This window comes from Lissotriton vulgaris, chromosome 3_1 (genome assembly GCF_964263255.1).
Source record: "Lissotriton vulgaris chromosome 3_1, aLisVul1.2, whole genome shotgun sequence".
Lineage (NCBI taxonomy): Eukaryota > Metazoa > Chordata > Amphibia > Caudata > Salamandridae > Lissotriton > Lissotriton vulgaris.
Window position 1 is genome coordinate 2,106,311,403 of NC_141689.1, and position 17,490 is coordinate 2,106,328,892.

Sequence of the window (17,490 nt, forward strand, 5' to 3'; positions counted from 1 at the left end):
TGCCTTTCTGGTCCCCATCACCTCTGCTGGCAGTTTGAGTGAGCTTCAAGCCCTTCCTTCCAATCCTCCTTTCCTGGCTGTTCATCCGGACAAAGTTGTTCTTCACGCTACGCCTTCTTTCCTTCCCAGAGCAGTTACCTCTTTCCACATAGGACAGACCTTCACTTTGCCCACCTTCTTCCTGCCTCCACATCCTTCTAAAGAGGAATAGAGGATCCGCCGTCTGAATCCAAAATGTGCGCTTTTGTTCTATATGGATTTCACAAAGAATTTCCGGGTTGATGACCAGCTCTTTGTTGACTATGTGGGCGCCAAGAAAGGTCGGGCCATGCAAAAACAAACCATTTCCCGATGGGTGGTTCTTTGCATCAAAATCTGCTATTCCTTAGTGAAAAAGGTACCTCCAGTGGGCTTGCACGCCCATTCCACCAGAGAGTTGGCAGCCACTACTGTTTTGGGACGTGGAGTCCCTTTTCTTGACATCTGCCAGGCAGCTACAAGGGCATCAATGCACACGTTTACCAAACACTGTCTGGACAGCCAAGTTAGGACAGACTGCTTCTTTGGTTGTTCAGCTCTCCAGGACTTTCTGGTGTGAACTTGGTTCGCAGACCCACCTCCGGGTTGGTATTGCTGGGGTTTCTATTCTAAGGTGAGGAATCTATATCTAATTGTCTCTTTCAGATGAACAAGTTACTTACCTTCAGTAACGATATATCTGTAAGAGACATAGATTAGTTATGGATACCTCACTGCCCGACCCATCCTCCCGTTCTGCAAACTGACTTCTAGGGTAAGGGACTCCCTTTCAGGGCCCAGTTTTGTGCACCTGTGGTCAGTGTCTTGCATGGCTCTGCGCTTCTGGCGTGGAATGTTATGTAAAGAACTGATGTCGGAGTGCAGTGCAACGTCTAAGTAGATACTGCGACGTCATTCCGGCCATCTCGACGCCAACGACGAGCACGGAGTCGACCAACGCCACCTACCGATGTACAGGGGTACTGCTGAAGAAAAATTCTCCGGATCCAGTCTGACGCCTGGGGGGAATTCTAAGGTAAGGAATCCATAATTGATATATGTCTGTTACAGATATATTGTTACCAAATGTAAGGAACTTGTTAGTCTATGCAACTGCTAGCTATTGTGATTCAAGCATGTGAATCTATGAAAGATCCAATACTGGAGAAGAAACTGAGTTACTTAACTTAAACAATGGTTCTCCAATATTGGTATCTTTCATAGATTCACATGCGAACCACCCTCCTCCCCTGAGAGGCTTCCCTTATTCCCTTAAGATAGAAAGTTTCACACTTGTGCGTGAAAATCTGTGGAACCTAGCCTCTCTTAGGTATGTTTTACAGGGTGCTGTCGCCTGATTGGCTACTACTTAAGATTGGTTCTTTTTGCAGAAGAAAATGGATAGGCTATTGCAGTGACTGTTCATTGCATTGTAGCCAATGGTAGTTTTACTACTGCTGTTCTAAACATACCGTGGGACTCCCACTATGATGACTGGCATGATTCAAGCATGTGAATCTATGAGAGATACCAATACTGGAGAACCGTAGTTGCAGGTAAGTAAGTATTTTTCTTCAAAAGCCTCCCAGACTGCATGAAGTACAGGATATTGAGCATATGATCCCAATTTTTCAAATTCTCTCCTAGATCTTAGTGAGGAGGGCTCTGAGGCTTCTTGGACTTCTGGGCGTATGATTCTTCCTGGGTCCATGTGCTTATTGTCACATGTGTGCTTTGCAGTGGAACCTCCTTTTCCAGTGGGCGCAACATGAGGCCTGTCTGTCAGACAACATATGTACGCATCTTGCCTTGCGGCAAGCCACTTGCTGTGTCCCATCCAGAGCTCGCATTAGTAACGGATGCATCCTTTATCTGCAGCTCTATATATTCTCCTGGAGCTTCTTGTCATCCAGCTGGCTCTGAAAGCCTTTATCCCATCCATCAGAGGGAGTCTTGTGCAGGTCATGATGTGGTACTACAACAAATAAAACAGCATGGGGTCTTGGACCTTGTGCAGGGAGACTGCACCTTTGAAGGTAGTAAGGGATTTTCGTAGTAGCTTCTCACCTGTCGGGGTGGCTCAACACAAGGCAGACTAGCTCAGGAAATGTCATCAGGCAGACCACAAATGTCATCTTCATACAGGGGTTTCCCAGGACATGTTTGGTCAGTGGGGCATTCCTTGGCTGGATCACTGGAGGACACTCAATGTCAAAAGAAATGCATGCTGGAGTTCCTGCTAAGAGACTCATTCCACCTACAGGGGGCCACAAGTCTTCTGTATGTGTTTCCTCTGTTGCAGTGCCTGCCTGAAATTCTGAGGAAGGTCAGGATGGACAGGGCCCAAGTCATCTCGATGGCTTTGGATTGGGCAAAACCTGCTGAGCCTAAGTGTTTGCCATTTAATCATGTCCAGGAGTACCTCCCGTCTCAGCAACACAGGATGGTCCTACATCCAAATCTCCACAACAAACCTCTCTATGCGTGACATTTGAGCAGTGGCAACTAAGTACTTTCAACCTGCCTGCTGAAGAAGTGGATGTGATTCTTGCACCTAGGCTCCTCTTAACTAAAAACATTTATTTGTGACATTGGGAGAAATCTGTGGCCTAATATAGGGGCCTGTCATCTAAATCTGTTAGAAGGCAAGTTGTTGGATGTTCTGTTTGGATTATCTTTGGAACAACATCAGGAAACCTCTCCTAAACATTTAATTAATAATCGGGTGGTACCTCAATACATCAAAAGTACATTGTCCCACATTTCATTGGTGGTTCTTTTTTATTTATCAAAAATATTTTTATATATTCATTTTTCAAGTGGGTAAAAATAGTCTCAATAATATAGGAGCCCAACGAACAGATACAATAAATATCTCAAACAATGCACTCACACATCACCAAACACACAACTCACAATCATACAATACACTATCATAGTCCTAGACATAGCTCAACCCATCGATACATATCATAATACATTTAATAAATACATAAAATACAACAGGGGAAGAAGAAAAGCACCAACGCGCATTTCGGATGGGAGTCCAAAACCCACACTTCCTTCATCAGGACACAAGCTGGTCAATTACACATTAGGTGGTTACTGGTCATTCATAAACATCCAGTAGATTTCTTATACAAGGTGCAAAACAGGCTCTATATAACAGTGGTTTGAACCTATTTCAAAAGATAATCTGTGGGAACAATGAGAAACTTACATAAGCACATTTCTAGTATATATAAAATAATCACGATGAAGCTTTGGCAAAGACCCCATAGAATTGTGCTCAGAAAAGCGATATGGTTACACCAAATAGTGCGAAAGAAAAAAAAGTTGTGAAAAGTTTCCATTTAAAACAAACCAAACACCACACCTTTGTGCATGAAAGAAGGTAGCTTCAAAATAGCATAAAAACCTACATTATGAAACGTGGATAGGGCTCAGTCTCTCAAGATGATAATAAATATAAGATCCAGGAACCTGATTGCTTTCCTCCACAGGGATGAGACCTGGCCAAAACAAAACCCTATTAATAAAGTATGTAAGAAGGGCGCCAAGTACGTGCACAGTGCCCTCAAACTAAGTATACACAAAGAGCTGCCATTCCTATCCACACTCCATATGGTGATGGTAGACGTAATAATAAGGAGCAAAGAAAATCGCTGAAGTGTAACGATGGAATTCCTAATAGACTACGCAGGCGATAATGCTGTACCGCGTAATAGCATGAAAAAATGAGTATAGGGCGCTCTTACCATGCGTGAAATCTTTTTAAGAGGTCCTCAGGCAGTCCTCGCAAAAATAGGGCAGTTTCCGTCTCTATGAAAAAGATATGAAGAGCCTATATTAGTTGTCAATATGTTGAGGGAGAACTACCATGCCTAACAAGATAAAGTGTCTGGATAATGTGTCTAATACCCACCGAAGCAACGTGTGGCGCAGAAGTATACAGCTTTGTACTGATATTGTTGGAAAAAAAAATTTGTATATAGTTGCACCATGGTTCTACAGAAACACAAGAAAATAGAGAATATTAAATATATTTGTATTGAACCTTGGTTAAACTCAAGATAGTCTAAGATTAGGGGGTAAATGTATGACTTGCGGGTTACACTTTCCATGGTTTGCTAAAGTTTAGAGCCATACTTGTTGTGGTCCCGCTCCACATGGATAAATAGAAGAAAAGTGGGTACAAATGGCAGAACACTGGAAAGGGTAAAAAATACACTAATAAAACCTATATCCCAGAGCTTTGTCGGATCACTACTGACTACAGTCTCCCACCCTAATGTACCTGAAGAGTTCTTCTAGGTTCGCCAACGGGATGACGCCTCCATGAATTCAGGAAAAAGGGACCGCAAACCAGGTGGAAATCCGCTGCAGTATATATATACACTTATTCCGTTGAGTCAATCACTCGTACAAACGACGCAAGATGCGTCACTGTGCGACGTGTGCGTGCCTATGCACTTACTTTTCTAGACCGCACACTTTGCCAATGAAGTGGAATTTATGGGTGCCATTTTAGAAGTACCAAAAATACCAAAAATAGAAAAGGAATAAAAGAGATCCCCAAAAAATTATAATGAAGAGAAAAAAAAATGGCCTATATCAAGCCAATACTATATGCAGATGACCCAAATGACGACCCGGGGTGATATAAAGATCATCCCATGTGTACAGCAGAATTTGAAGCTAAACAAATGCATGACCTGTGTCTGCAGACAGTAGATGCCATATAAAGATGAATAAGGTACAGCAACCTAAAACCGGGAATAAAATGATTCACTAGTGGGCTGATCCTAGTAAGAAATAAAGACCCGGTCCGTAAATGCACAGAAGACCTACCATGATAATTTGGAATCGAAATGAAGGCTGAATAATTCATGGGTTAGTTAAGAACTTCGCACTTATGACTCCTATGAGTGAATCAAAATTCAGGCTCCATGTTAAAGCATAGTCACAACTGGCAAGGCGCCATATGGTATAGCAGCCCAGGGGAGGCTACATAAAGGAGGGGTCCTGTCAGTGTAAGCTAACTGGAGGCGCTGACAGCTGTTTCCCGACAGAGGGCCCTTATTCTAATCTATACTGACTACACTGTGGAAATAGCCCCCTATCTCTGAGAAGCAATAGTTTTCACTAAAAGGTGATATGAAATAAAGGTGATGTCTGTTGCCCATCAAAGCTTTGTGGTGTGCAAAGTAAAAAGTATATATGTCAACCTTTATAAAAAAAAAATTAGGATTGACTGACCAACCCTCTTTATTTAAGTCTCCTATCATGCAGAGGTTCCTAAAAAGTTTGTATGCACGTTTCTTCTAAGACCTTTCATTATGTCTCAGTGGACTCTTAACTCAGTCTTCAAATTCCTGAGAAGCACACCATTCAAGCCTATGCAGTTGTCCCCTATGGCTCCTCACCATCATTTCGTATTGCAATCCCTTTGCATACCATTTAGTGCGCGGCTGGTGCTGTCAGTGCAACTTGTGTACACCCAATTCTTTCCTGACAAATTGATGCCGAGTACCCGAGCTCCATTTCTGTCAAAGGTTTATTTTGCCCTTCCATGGGGGTCACACTTCCTTCTTTTTTTTTTTTTCTTTCTCTCCTCTTATCCCTCGAAAGAGGCGGAGAGCTGGCGTCATCCAGACACCTAAAGGAATACCATTTAAACAAACAGCCGTTTGTGGGCTCTGCTGAAGGATAGAAAGGGAAGGCGGTGCAGAAACTGACTCCAACCTAGTGGATCGCCTAGTGCATCAAGATATGTATTCCGTGACCAAGAAGGAATTTCCTGAGGGCCTGCAAGTCCATTCATCCGTAGCCTAAAGTGCTGTGATGGCATTGGGCGGGAGTGTTCCTGTCTTCAAAACATCTGCAAGGGTGCTACATGGATGTCTTTGCATTTATTCACTTTGCATTGCTGTCTTGTCAGTCAAGTTTACAAAGAAGACCATTTTGTTTGCCCGTTTCTGGTATCCGTCCACTACTCAGAGCCTCCACCTTTTGGGAGATACTATCCCGAGGGATAATCGCTTTTCTAAAGGTGGATAATTTAACCCCTTCGATGCTCATGACGAGCTCAGCTCGTCATGACCACACCCATTTACATTGACCTCCAGCACAGGAGGGGAATGAGTCAAGCAGCCAAGGTGTTAACCACAGATTCGTCACCACCATCCTTTCTGCCCAATCTATGGATTAAACTCTGGTATCTGTTAAAATGGTACCAAGATGGTTCCTGCACAGTGTCATCTTCAATTTGCCATGATCGATCTGCCTCTAAGGGTCCAGGAGAGTACAAGGCAAAAACTGACTTCTGTGCATTGAGAGGCACCTATATGTGACTCCGTGTTGTCACTTTCTGGGAGGTACGAGGCTGTCACAGAATCCAGTGGCAGACCCTACTGCAACTAATATGCAGTTGCTGTTAAAAATCTGCATCCAGTTGGCACGTGGGACTATTGTATATGGTGAGGAACATGCTTGAAGGTAAGTGTGGGAAGCCGGCTTGGTATATGGTGTACACTTCTGTAAGTGGGTACCTTGCACCAGTCCAGACAACCCTTATGGTGATTTTAGTGGTCTTAGACAACCTTAGAAAGCTCTCTAAGTGGTAGCTGAGGAGAGCAGCCTTCAGGCTTAGTCTAGAAGGAGTGTAAAGCAGCTTGTTTTACCAGAACACAATCTTATAGGTATAGATTAAGTGAAAAATAACCACACAGTAAATTTATAAAAATATATATTTATTATAAGACACTCACTAACACATACAGATATCTCCTAGCCGGAGATAAACACAATGCTCACAATTCTTGTCAATAGAAACAGGCAAGAATCACGGAATACACAGTACAGTGGTCACTAGGGAAGACCAAACCATATACTAAAATAGTGGTATGTGAAAAACCACTTGAGTGAGGACTAAGCCTAGAAGACGCAGAAGTGCCAGGGACCCAAGTGACCACCCAAGGTAAATAACCCGGAGCCCAACAGAGGCCGTGTGCAGTGTGGGAACATGACCCTGGGATCTAAACAAGTCAATGGGTAAGTTAGGCTTGCAATTTTAAAGAACCACCCTTCCCAGTGGACTCTGAAGAAACCCTGTGGGAGACAGAAGGTTGGAGAGCTACCCCACCCGTGGATACCCTAGGAACCAGTATACTTACACCAGGGAAGCATAGGTGCATAGGTGTGAAGTGGCATTTGAAAACGCCATCTAACCCATTGTAGGACTTCAAGAAGATGCCACTACTGGGGAAGGTGAAAGTTTCCGGTGGGACCCAAAGTTGGATTCAGGATGAGAAGTACCTGCAAGCAGAGGGGAAAGAGTCTATGCCACTCAGGAGTGACCAGGAGACATGGAAGGCGAATGCCCACCGACGTAGAGTGTTGCAGGAGAGATGACTATGACTTTGGAGCTACAGCTGTGAGGACCAGGCAACGCTATGACCAGGAGCTGTTCACGAGCTGCCCCACGTCGGTGTCGAGCGTTATGGGGTCGGTGTCCGTTGGGAGCACCAACAAGCCTTGGCAACTGCAAGCAATGTGGAAAGCGAAGAAGGTGTAGTGTATGCCCAAACGTGGTTCCCTTGCTTAGTTTGCCTCTGGTTTCAAGCTAGCCTGGCTGATGAGGGGTGTTACCCCGAAACCGGTCCCAGGATGCTTATTTCCGGCACTTCGATGACCTCTGCTTGGCAGTTCGTGCTGGACTGTACCCATGAGGCACAGGGTCAAGTCCGATTTGCTTATAGCTGGGTCTGAACTCGGGTGGCAAAGTGAGCTAAAGCACGATGATTGATTCAACCCAGATCTGTGACTGGGGGTGAGTGCCTGAAAAGTTTCAGCGCTCCGTCCATCATCTCCTTGTGTTTGCAGTGTCAGGACCAGCAAGTTCTAGGCGACTCACCACAAGCAGGGGAGTCGGGGCAGGCCCGAGCGTTCATGGGAATTCCCAGAATTCAAAGATGACCCTCAAGAGGACCGACAGCCCTGAGGCACTGGAGTCTCAGGAGGACCTCGGGCAGCTCACCAAAGATGCAGGCTCACGGTGCAAGTAATGCAGTGAGAATGAAGGTCTTGGTCACTGTATTTGCTTGAGATTGGGGCTACTTGGAGCCGAAAAGATCTTGGTGGAAGGAAGACATCAAGCTTTTGCAACTTTAAGTCGACGCAGTGCACAGGTTTTCGGTTCCTGGGGCTCTGACGAGGAATACTGGCCTAAAACTTGGTGAGAGGACAGGGCAGGCCTCAATGTATGTGAAGAACCACTACCTGTATTGCTGAGCCTTTCGGAGTCTGTGGGAGCCCAGGATCAGCTTCGTTGCGGTGCCTGCAGATGCAGGGAAGTCACTCCTTCACTTCAAGGGAGATTCCTTCTGGTGTCGTGGATGCCCACAGGCCTTGTAAGGTTCACGTCTGGGGTACAGGCACGGACGTTGTAGCAGGTGAGCAGGGCAACTAGATCAGGAGCAGCAGTAGTCTTCCCAGTTGCCGCCTTGATGCCCAGGGCGAAATCCAGAGTTGCCATACGGTTGAAGAAGTGGTGTATTGAAATTAATCTTGTCCCACGACAAATCCAGGAACCCATCCTCAGGTAAGGCCTAAAGTACCCTAAGAAAAGGGTTGGGACGATTCAGGGTTTCCTCCCAGTGGAGGGGTCGGACAGTGGGGAGGATACTCCCATGCCCTTTGTCCAGTTTCGCACCAGAGCGCCAGCCAACGGCTCCCTGAACTAACTGGTTTGAACTGGACTATGCATGTAGGGCACCAAGTGTGCCCTTCAAGCAGACTGAGTGGGGCTAGTAAGTGCTCTCACCCGGCCCCAATACACTAAACCCTGTCTGGGAGGTGGTCACACCTCCCTGTGACAGAATACCTATTGTTCTGCCTTTCGCTGCCCGAGCTTGGCTCTGCAGCAGGAGGGCAGAATCCTGTCTCAAAAAAACTGGTACCAGGAGCACGGAGGGCCTCCCAGAGGAGCTTTACAGTGCATGGAATCATACCTCCCACACCATTTACGGTGTGGGGGTATGTTTCCAACATATTTGATACCAAACATGATAGGGTTTGTTTCAGCCAATTTCGAGATGGTCATTGCCTAACTACGTGGTGCCCCTCTATATGTTAAATGGATGTCTCAAAACCCGCTAGAATGGACTCTGTAGGCTTTAGGGGTGTCCTGTACATGCAGGGACACCCTCACACTTAGAACCAAGCACTCTGCCTTCAGGACTAAAAGGCCTGCCTTAGGGGTGACTTATAGGTTTTAAGTGCAGTGACTTTACATATAAGGAAACCTATATCTTTCGTAAGTGGTGCTAGCACCAGTTTACACATGCTGCAATGTCATGCCTGTAGTTAAAAATTGAGTGGTCTCCCATGGGTGGCATAATGCATGCTTCAGCCTATGGGGGACCCCTTGTGTACCTATGCCCTGGGTACATTAGTACCATATATTAGGGACTTATAAGTGTACACCAGTGTCCAATCTGGGATTTACCTGCGTACTTACCATACCAATTTAGGCGAGAAAGCACAGGGACTGGGGTCCTGATCAGCAGTATCCCAGTCAGACTAGTCAGAATCAGCATCACATCAAGCAAAAAGGGGGGTTAACCATAAAAGTAGATCCTAATTTCCTATAGTATGCGACTTGTTCTTCTGGGTCATAATCGAATGTCTTGCATTTATTGTATTTGCAAGCAAACAGTTTGTGTGTAGGGCTTCATATTAGAATACCGAGGACAAAAATAGTTGAGGAAGATAACTACTAAATCTTTTCTTTCCTGTGTATCCATGTATGTGTGTTTTTCCTTAAGGGGTTCTGAGTGACGAGTAGACAACAAGAGTGGAACTTGAGTTGTCTATGATATCTGATAAAGACATCTAGCTGCAGCTTCCTTATCTTAGAATCTTCCCCAGGCACCAGGCTTGATCCAGAAATCTTGCAACATTATCTCTGTGCATCAGTAGAGATTTTCGAGCAACTCCGTTGTGACGTCTCCTGAATGTGACATCAACAGAGTCCATATAAGCCCCCCCGATACTCTGACGTCACTTCCTTCTTTTCATTGCTCGTAACGTGTATTCGCACTGCAGTTCCTCAGGATGTTTTTTTTGGCCTACATGCTCTTTTGTTAATCGACTGAGCAGTGTATCCTTTTTCTGCTCTTCTTTCGTGTCTTTTGGGTTCAAGACTTGAGTCCTGTGGACGAAACATGTCTACTAGGGACTCTTACTTGGTTTGCATGTGTGCCTGGTTGAGCACCATGGCTCCGAAGAGTGTGATTCCTGTCACCAGCTCCGACCGAAGGCGCGTAGGGAACATCACATGAAACTGCTTGCGGTGCGGATTTGTCCGTCTTTGTAGACTTCCGGACGTCTTCAGTCCTCTACGTACCAACCACTCGTCTGCACTAGGAGATGTTCCCAAGGGCATCATTCTCCTCTGATTATTCGGAGGTAGGTCTCTGCATGAGTGCCTGTCTGTCGACAAACAAGGTAAGTAACGCTGATGCTCTAGGCACGGTTCTGCTGAGCCAGAGCCTGGGTCGACTTCGTGCCTAACTCCCTTTCCGGGAGCCGGAGTGACCCCATCTCAAATTAAAGTTTTTCACTAAGCTATGTGATGTGTATTTGAGAAGACTAACCGCTCTGGTAAACTCTAGGCCTCCGAATTGAGCGAGGAGAGTCTGGAATCCAGAGCTTCTGAAAATGAGCATTGTTCCTTCGATCAGGCTGCGCTTTCTGGAGGATCTTCTGTCACAGCAGCAGGGGAGGGTCCTCCACCCGAACCTGTCAACTCTTCACCTCCATGCGTGGAGAGCAGTGGCAGTTGATGGATTTTTACCTTCTCCTGAAGTATACAACATTATTTTGCTGCCAGGCAGCCCTCCACTAAGACTGTATGCGCCTACCATTGGCAGAGGTTTGTATTATGCTGTACAGAAAGTTCTATTGACTCTTTCTGCTTCTCTTTCCACTGTTCTAACCCTTTCCCAGCAGGGCTCTGCTTTTGGTACTCCAAAGTGTTATCTTTCTTCTCTATCTGCTTTTTGCGGCTGCCAGACCAACCCTCTCGCTTTAGGTCTAATTGTAAATTGGTTTTTGAAGAGGCTGACTCACTTGCTTTCGCCCACACCCTTTCTTATGCCGCAATGGGACCTTAATGTGGTCCTCACTTTTCTTATGTATGCTCCTTTCGAGCATCTGCACAGTTTTCCCCTCCGCTGCTTACGATCAAGACAGTCTTTCTAGTGGCGATAACATCTGCCTGGAGAGTGAGTGAGTTGCAGGCGCTATCTTGTACGCCTCCCTATATGATGTGTTTTCCAGACAAAGTGGTGCTTCACACCTGTGATTCATTCTTGCAGTAGGTGGTGACCCCATTCCATCTGGGTCTGTCTATCAAGCTGCCCACCTTCCTTGCTCCCCCTTCATCCCTCTGAGGAAGAGGAGCGTCTCCACCGTCTAGACCCAAAAAGAGCATTGTCGTTCTACTTTGACCACACAAGAGTGCCACATGCATGACCAACTCTTTGTGGGGTATGTGGAAGCTAAGAAGAGAAGAGCAGTACAGAACAGGACCTTCTCTTGTTGGGACGTTCTCTGCATTAGGGTCTCCTATGCCCTGGCAAAGAAGGAGCTCCCTGAGGGATTAAGGGCCCATTCCACCAGTGGAAAGGCTGCAACTATGGCCTTGGCTCAGGGTGTCCCAGTCCTGGACATCTGTCTGGTAGAAACGTGCGCATCTTTGCACATGTTGGCAAAGTACTACTGTCTGGGCAGTGAGGTCCGCATGGACGGGCATTTTGGTTGCTCAGTGCTGCATGACTTCCTAGTGTGAGGTTTGGTCCGCAACCCACTGCTGGGAGAGTCTGGCTTGTGTATCTCGAATCTGCAGTTAGAAGTCTCTACCTAATAATGCGTTACCGAAGGTAAGTAACTTGTTCATCTGTGAGAACAGTTATACGTCTCCTAGGAACCATCGCTTCATATTAAAAATGCATCCTCTACAACCATGCCTAGCGCAATAATGGTCTCTAGCAAGGGGGTTATTTGGACGATCTAGTGTTGATCAGCCGTCAAGTTTGCCAATCTCTCCAATGGTGGAACTCCCAACAAACTTATATAGGGACAGCTTTTTATAAATATTATTCTGCTAACAACCATTACAACAGATGCATCAATAATGATAGGTTGGGGAAGACACTTGCAGGACATAACTGCAAAAAATAATTGGACACAGTCAGTTTTTCTACACATCAAACAGCTAGTACCCTTAGCAGTTCATCTGGCGATAAAAGCATTCGTTCCTCGCCTAAAATGCATTCAGTTGCTTGAACAGTACATACCAGGAGTAGACAATCATCTGGTGGATCTTCTCAGCATAACACACCAACAAGTCCTACACCCATTCTTCCAACAATGGGGACAACCGGATATAGATCTATTTGCAATACAACAAAATTCCAAAACTTCACCTCCAGGTTCCAGCATCCACAATTCAAGGGCAATGCAGTATGGATCAATTGGGCTGTGATATTTCTTTAAGCTTTTCCACCTCTCCCCCTGCTTCCATTTGTCATTTGCAACCTGAAACAGGCATCCCTCACACTAATTCTAATTGCTCCAACATGGACCAGACAACCATGGTTCACAACACTGCTGGAGATGTCAGTAGTACCACATCAAATGTTACCCAATCAACAATATCTTCTCATGCAGAACAAAGGAGCAATACAGCACCAGAATTCCAGATCTCTCAATCTTGCGATTTGGCTCCTGAAGTCTTAGAATTTGGATCTCTAGACTAACCAATAGAATGCATGGATATCCTTAAAGAGGCAAGAAGACCCACAACAAGATCATGCTAATCATCAAAGTGGAAACACTTTGTTGATTGCTGCCTTTAAAAAGACATTAATCCTGTACAAGCATCACCTCTAGACATTATATGTTACATACTTCATTTACAAAATAAATGCAGATTTGGCTGTTACCTCTATTAAAATACATCATACAGCACTAGCTGCATAACTTCAAAATAGAGAACGAACCCCTCTATTTAGAATTCTTGTAATTAAAGCTTTTCTACAAGCACTAAAAGAGTTATTCCACCTTTAGCACCACCTACACCAATTTGGAGTCTAAATATTGTGCTAACAATTTTATGGGTCCACCATTTGAACCATTGCGTACATGTCAATTGCATTTTTATCACGGAAACTCACTTTTCTTATTGCAAATACTTCACGGAGAAGAGTAGGAGAAATTCAAGCATTGACTTTAGAAGAACCATGTTTTCAAGTACATAGAGACAAAGTGGTTCTAAGAAATAACCCGAAATTCTTAACTATAGTAATATTGCAATTTCACATGGCACAATCTATAGGTACCTGTATTCTTCCCTCAACCAGAATCAGTAGATGAAAGATCATTAAATACATTAGATATCAAAAGAACACTAATGTTCTACATAGACAGAACTCAATCTTTCAGGAAAATACAACCCCTATTTGTGTTGTTTTCAAAACCACAAAAGGTTAAAGCAATCTCTAAATCAGGTATTGCACGTTGGATAGTTTAAAGTTTCCAACATGTTATGCTAAAGCCAAAGGAACACTCCCTATTCCAACTAGAACACACTTTACACACAAACTAGGGGCTTCTTTGGCATTTATAGGGTATATTTTCATAGCTGATATATGTAGATCAGCTACATGGACTACTCCACATACATTTACAAAACATTCTTGCGTAGAAGTTATGGCAAGACAACAAGCAAATGTTGATCAATCAGTACTTCCTACTTTATTTCAAACAAATGCTCCAAGCATAAGTTAATCACCGCTTCCAAGGAGAACTGCTTTTTAGTCTGTGCTAATCATGTGTATCTACAGTCACACATGCCATCAAACGGTGAATGTTACTTAGCTAGTAAGCACCTTTGTGAAGCATGTAGTGCTATAGATTCACATGCGCCCACCCTCATCCACGGTGACTTGTGCTCTTTGCATTTATATACATATATAATACATTCAGTACATCTCTATAGTATATGCTATCCTTTCATTCCATCCTTACTTGTTAAATAGAAAACAATCTAACAGTGCAGTCTATGACCATGTCACTACTAGAACTCGTCACTCGAAGAACTTCTTCCAAGAAAAACAACTTGCACATTTCCAGCCCAACTCTAGATGCCAGATTTATGCCAAGCATGGGAATCTAAGCACTACATACAACAGATTCTTACTGGGTAAGTAATGTGATAGAATATATATATATATATATATATATATATATATATATATATATATATATATATATATATATATATATATATATATATATTCTATCAATCTCGCTCAGGGTTCCCAGCAGGGAAATTAAAACCCACTCTCTCGTCTCAGTTTAATTACAGCGGTTTATTTCAGCAACCGTACCCAACGCGTTTCGCTTCTTACAAAGCTTGCTCACGGGATGTTGAGCCAGTTTCTAAGTCCTCCTTTTAAACACAGAGTCATGTGACTTCCTGTGTGGTCAATGGATGCATGCTGGTTAATGTAGTGTCCACTACATTTTCATCACCAGTTTGCACCACAAACACAGCAAAAGACAAACTGGTGATGAAAATGTAGTGGACACTACATTAACCAGCATGCATCCATTGACCACACAGGAAGTCATATGACTCTGTGTTTAAAAGGAGGACTTAAAAACTGGCTCAACCTCTCTCTCTCTCTCTCTCTCTCTCTCTCTCTCTCTCTCTCTCTCTCTCTCTCTCCTTCCTCTCCTCCCCCCCCCCCCCCACCCGAGAAAAGGGTTGCGTCCTAAAACGTGTTTTCCCATGTTAATTCCAATAGGGTTTTTGAACACAACCCACTCATTCAGACACTTAACACACCCACTTACAGTCCCTCGCAGACCCATACAGCCACTCACACACCGGCCTATACAGCCACTCGCAAACACACATACACACTCTAAAAGGTTACAGGTAGGAAATCAAATTCAAAAAAACTTAACTAACTAAAAAAAAGCAAAGGTTACAGGAACTTTATGGTTAGGAATTAACCTTAAAAAACTTTTGAACACCACTGAAAAAAACAAAGGTTATAGAGACATTATAGTTAGGCTAGATTTTACTTGTACAAAACTATTTGAGATGTTATCACTGATGCAACTAACCATGTCATGATTGATTTAATATGTGAGGTCGTAAGCAGTGCATTGCGGGGGGGCGTAAATTATAATCTGATAGAGACTACTAGCTGCAGATTCCTTAACGTAGAATTATTCCCAGGCGTGAGACTGGATCCGGAAAATTTTCTTTGCCACAGCATCTCTGTGCACCGGGGCGGTACCACGTGAATCCGTCCTGACGTCGTTCACGGGCGTGACGTCAGCGAGGTCACATAAGCCTCACCCCGGCGCTCCATCAGTTTTTTCCTTTTCCGCATGCAACGCGGATCCGGTTCGTGCTCCGGGCCTGTTTAGTCCTTTCCCTTTCACGTGTGTTTGTGGGAACAGTGTGCGGATGCCTTCGGGCTCTAAAACGTGCTCGTCTTGTGGACGGCTTATATCGGCGACGGACCCTCACCTCATTTGCATGTGGTGCTTGAGGGAACATCACTACTCCTCTGATTGCGAGGCGTGCCAGCAGTTGAAGCCGAAGTCGCACGCATGTCCAGATCAGCTTCATCACCTCGTTCAGCTTATGCGGAAGGTTTTCAAAGCACCCATCGTCGTCGCCGTCCTCATCCCTCTCCTAAGCTGCAAGAGCGTTGCTCCCCTGTCGGTAAGTGTCACGGTTTGTCCCCGAGGGCAGGTTTCCAGCCTGTCAAGTGCTTGGGCTCTCCGCGGGTGATGTATCGTCCCCCTATCCACCGTTTCCTGGTGAGGGAGCATCGGGATCCCAGATGGAGACCCATGTGTTGGCTTTGCAGGCCTCGCTGGCTTCGCCTCCTCCTCCTTCCACTCCTGGGACGTCGGCGGATCCCTTGCCCTGTGTGGGAGCTGACCGTACCCCCCCCACCCCCCCCCCCCCCCCCCCCCCCCCCCCCCACGGCGTCCTAGTCGCCCCCGGTGCCGACTGGTTCGGATACAGGCTCCGAGGATGTGGTGCCGTTGGGGTGTGGCCCTTGGGACCACGGCGCCCCGGCTTTAACGCAAACTTCTGCGGGAGTCCCTGTGGTGTCACGGGAGGTCGCCGGGGCTCAGGTCGCATCCCCGAGCCCCTCTCAGCCCTATTGACAGGCGATCTTGTCTGAGGCTGAGGTGACGCCCCACAGGGGTCGGCGGACCCTCCTCGACCCATCATGGGTCGAGGCTGGTGGGTGACCCCCCGTCCCTCCCTGGGTCCCTCCATGCAGGTGGCTGCCTCATCGAAGGTCGAGTCTGCCTTGGCGGGCCATTCTCGTCCCCTTTTGGGCCGAGGCTGGCGGGGGACTCCTTGTCATTCCCCGGGTCCCTCTTGTCCCTCCACGCAGGCGGCTGCCTCGCAGGAGGTCGAGTCTGCCTTGGCGCCGCCATGGGAGTCGGCGGGCCCCTCTCGTCCCCTCATGGGTCGAGGCTGGCAGGGGACAACTTGTCACTCCCCGGGTGCCCTTCGTCCCTCCACGCAGGCGGCTGCCTCGTCGGAGTTCGAGTCGGCGCCGTCCCTTAGCTGCCTCGACTCCCACCCAGCCCCGGTCTCCTGCGCCTGCCTTGTGATGATGCGGAGGCCTGTCCTGCATCTCCTTTGGCGCTGTACAACGAAGTCGCCCTGCTCCAGGTTGCGGACTCTATGGCACCCGACAGGCGTCAGGTCGTGGACTCGTCTTCGGATGCCCCCTCTTCCCCGGAGGTTGGGCGCCTGCTGGCGTCGTCCTCGCCGGAGACTGGCTGCCGTGTCGTGGCTTTTTCCCCGACGTCATCCAAGGACGGCTCCTCACCATCGCCACGGCCGCGGTTTTCGCCAGAGTAACCACAGGTCCCCCACTCCTCTTTCTCCTTTCCGGACCTGGTACTTCCCCACTCCGATTGCCTTAGGTGATTGCCACCTTAGCTTGCATCTGTCGCCAACAAAGGAGGTGCTTTCCCCTCCACGGGGTCCTACGGAGGTGGGTGCGGCCTTCGCTCGCGCTGGTTTCACGGCTGTGGGAATTTTGCACATGGGTGATCCGGCTGCCCATTTCCCCGCGGATCATCTTCTGGAGGTTCTTCACCAGGCCTTTGGTGTGAGGGAGCTGCTGCTTCCCTTTGAGGGTTCGCTCCATTCTTCTCTGATGGGGGCGCCCGCCACGGAGGGTCCAGTGCCCCAACACCTTCTGCACCGGCACCTTCCAGCACTGCGTGTCCCGGTGTGTTTTTCCCTACACCCCTCTGCCAGTGGCCCCCTTTTGCGGACTGCCTTTCCCTCCCTGCGGTTGCTGTTCTCTGCACCATCACGAGAGGCGCGCTGGCTGGACTCTTGGGGGG

At 46.6% G+C, this 17,490-nt stretch overlaps 1 protein-coding gene across 11 annotated transcripts in view; it reads left to right on the forward strand.

The window, feature by feature from the left end:
- FRYL (FRY like transcription coactivator) overlaps positions 1-17,490 on the forward strand; it is a 2,483,143-nt gene that overhangs the window by 2,166,175 nt on the left and 299,478 nt on the right. The window lies entirely within an intron of this gene.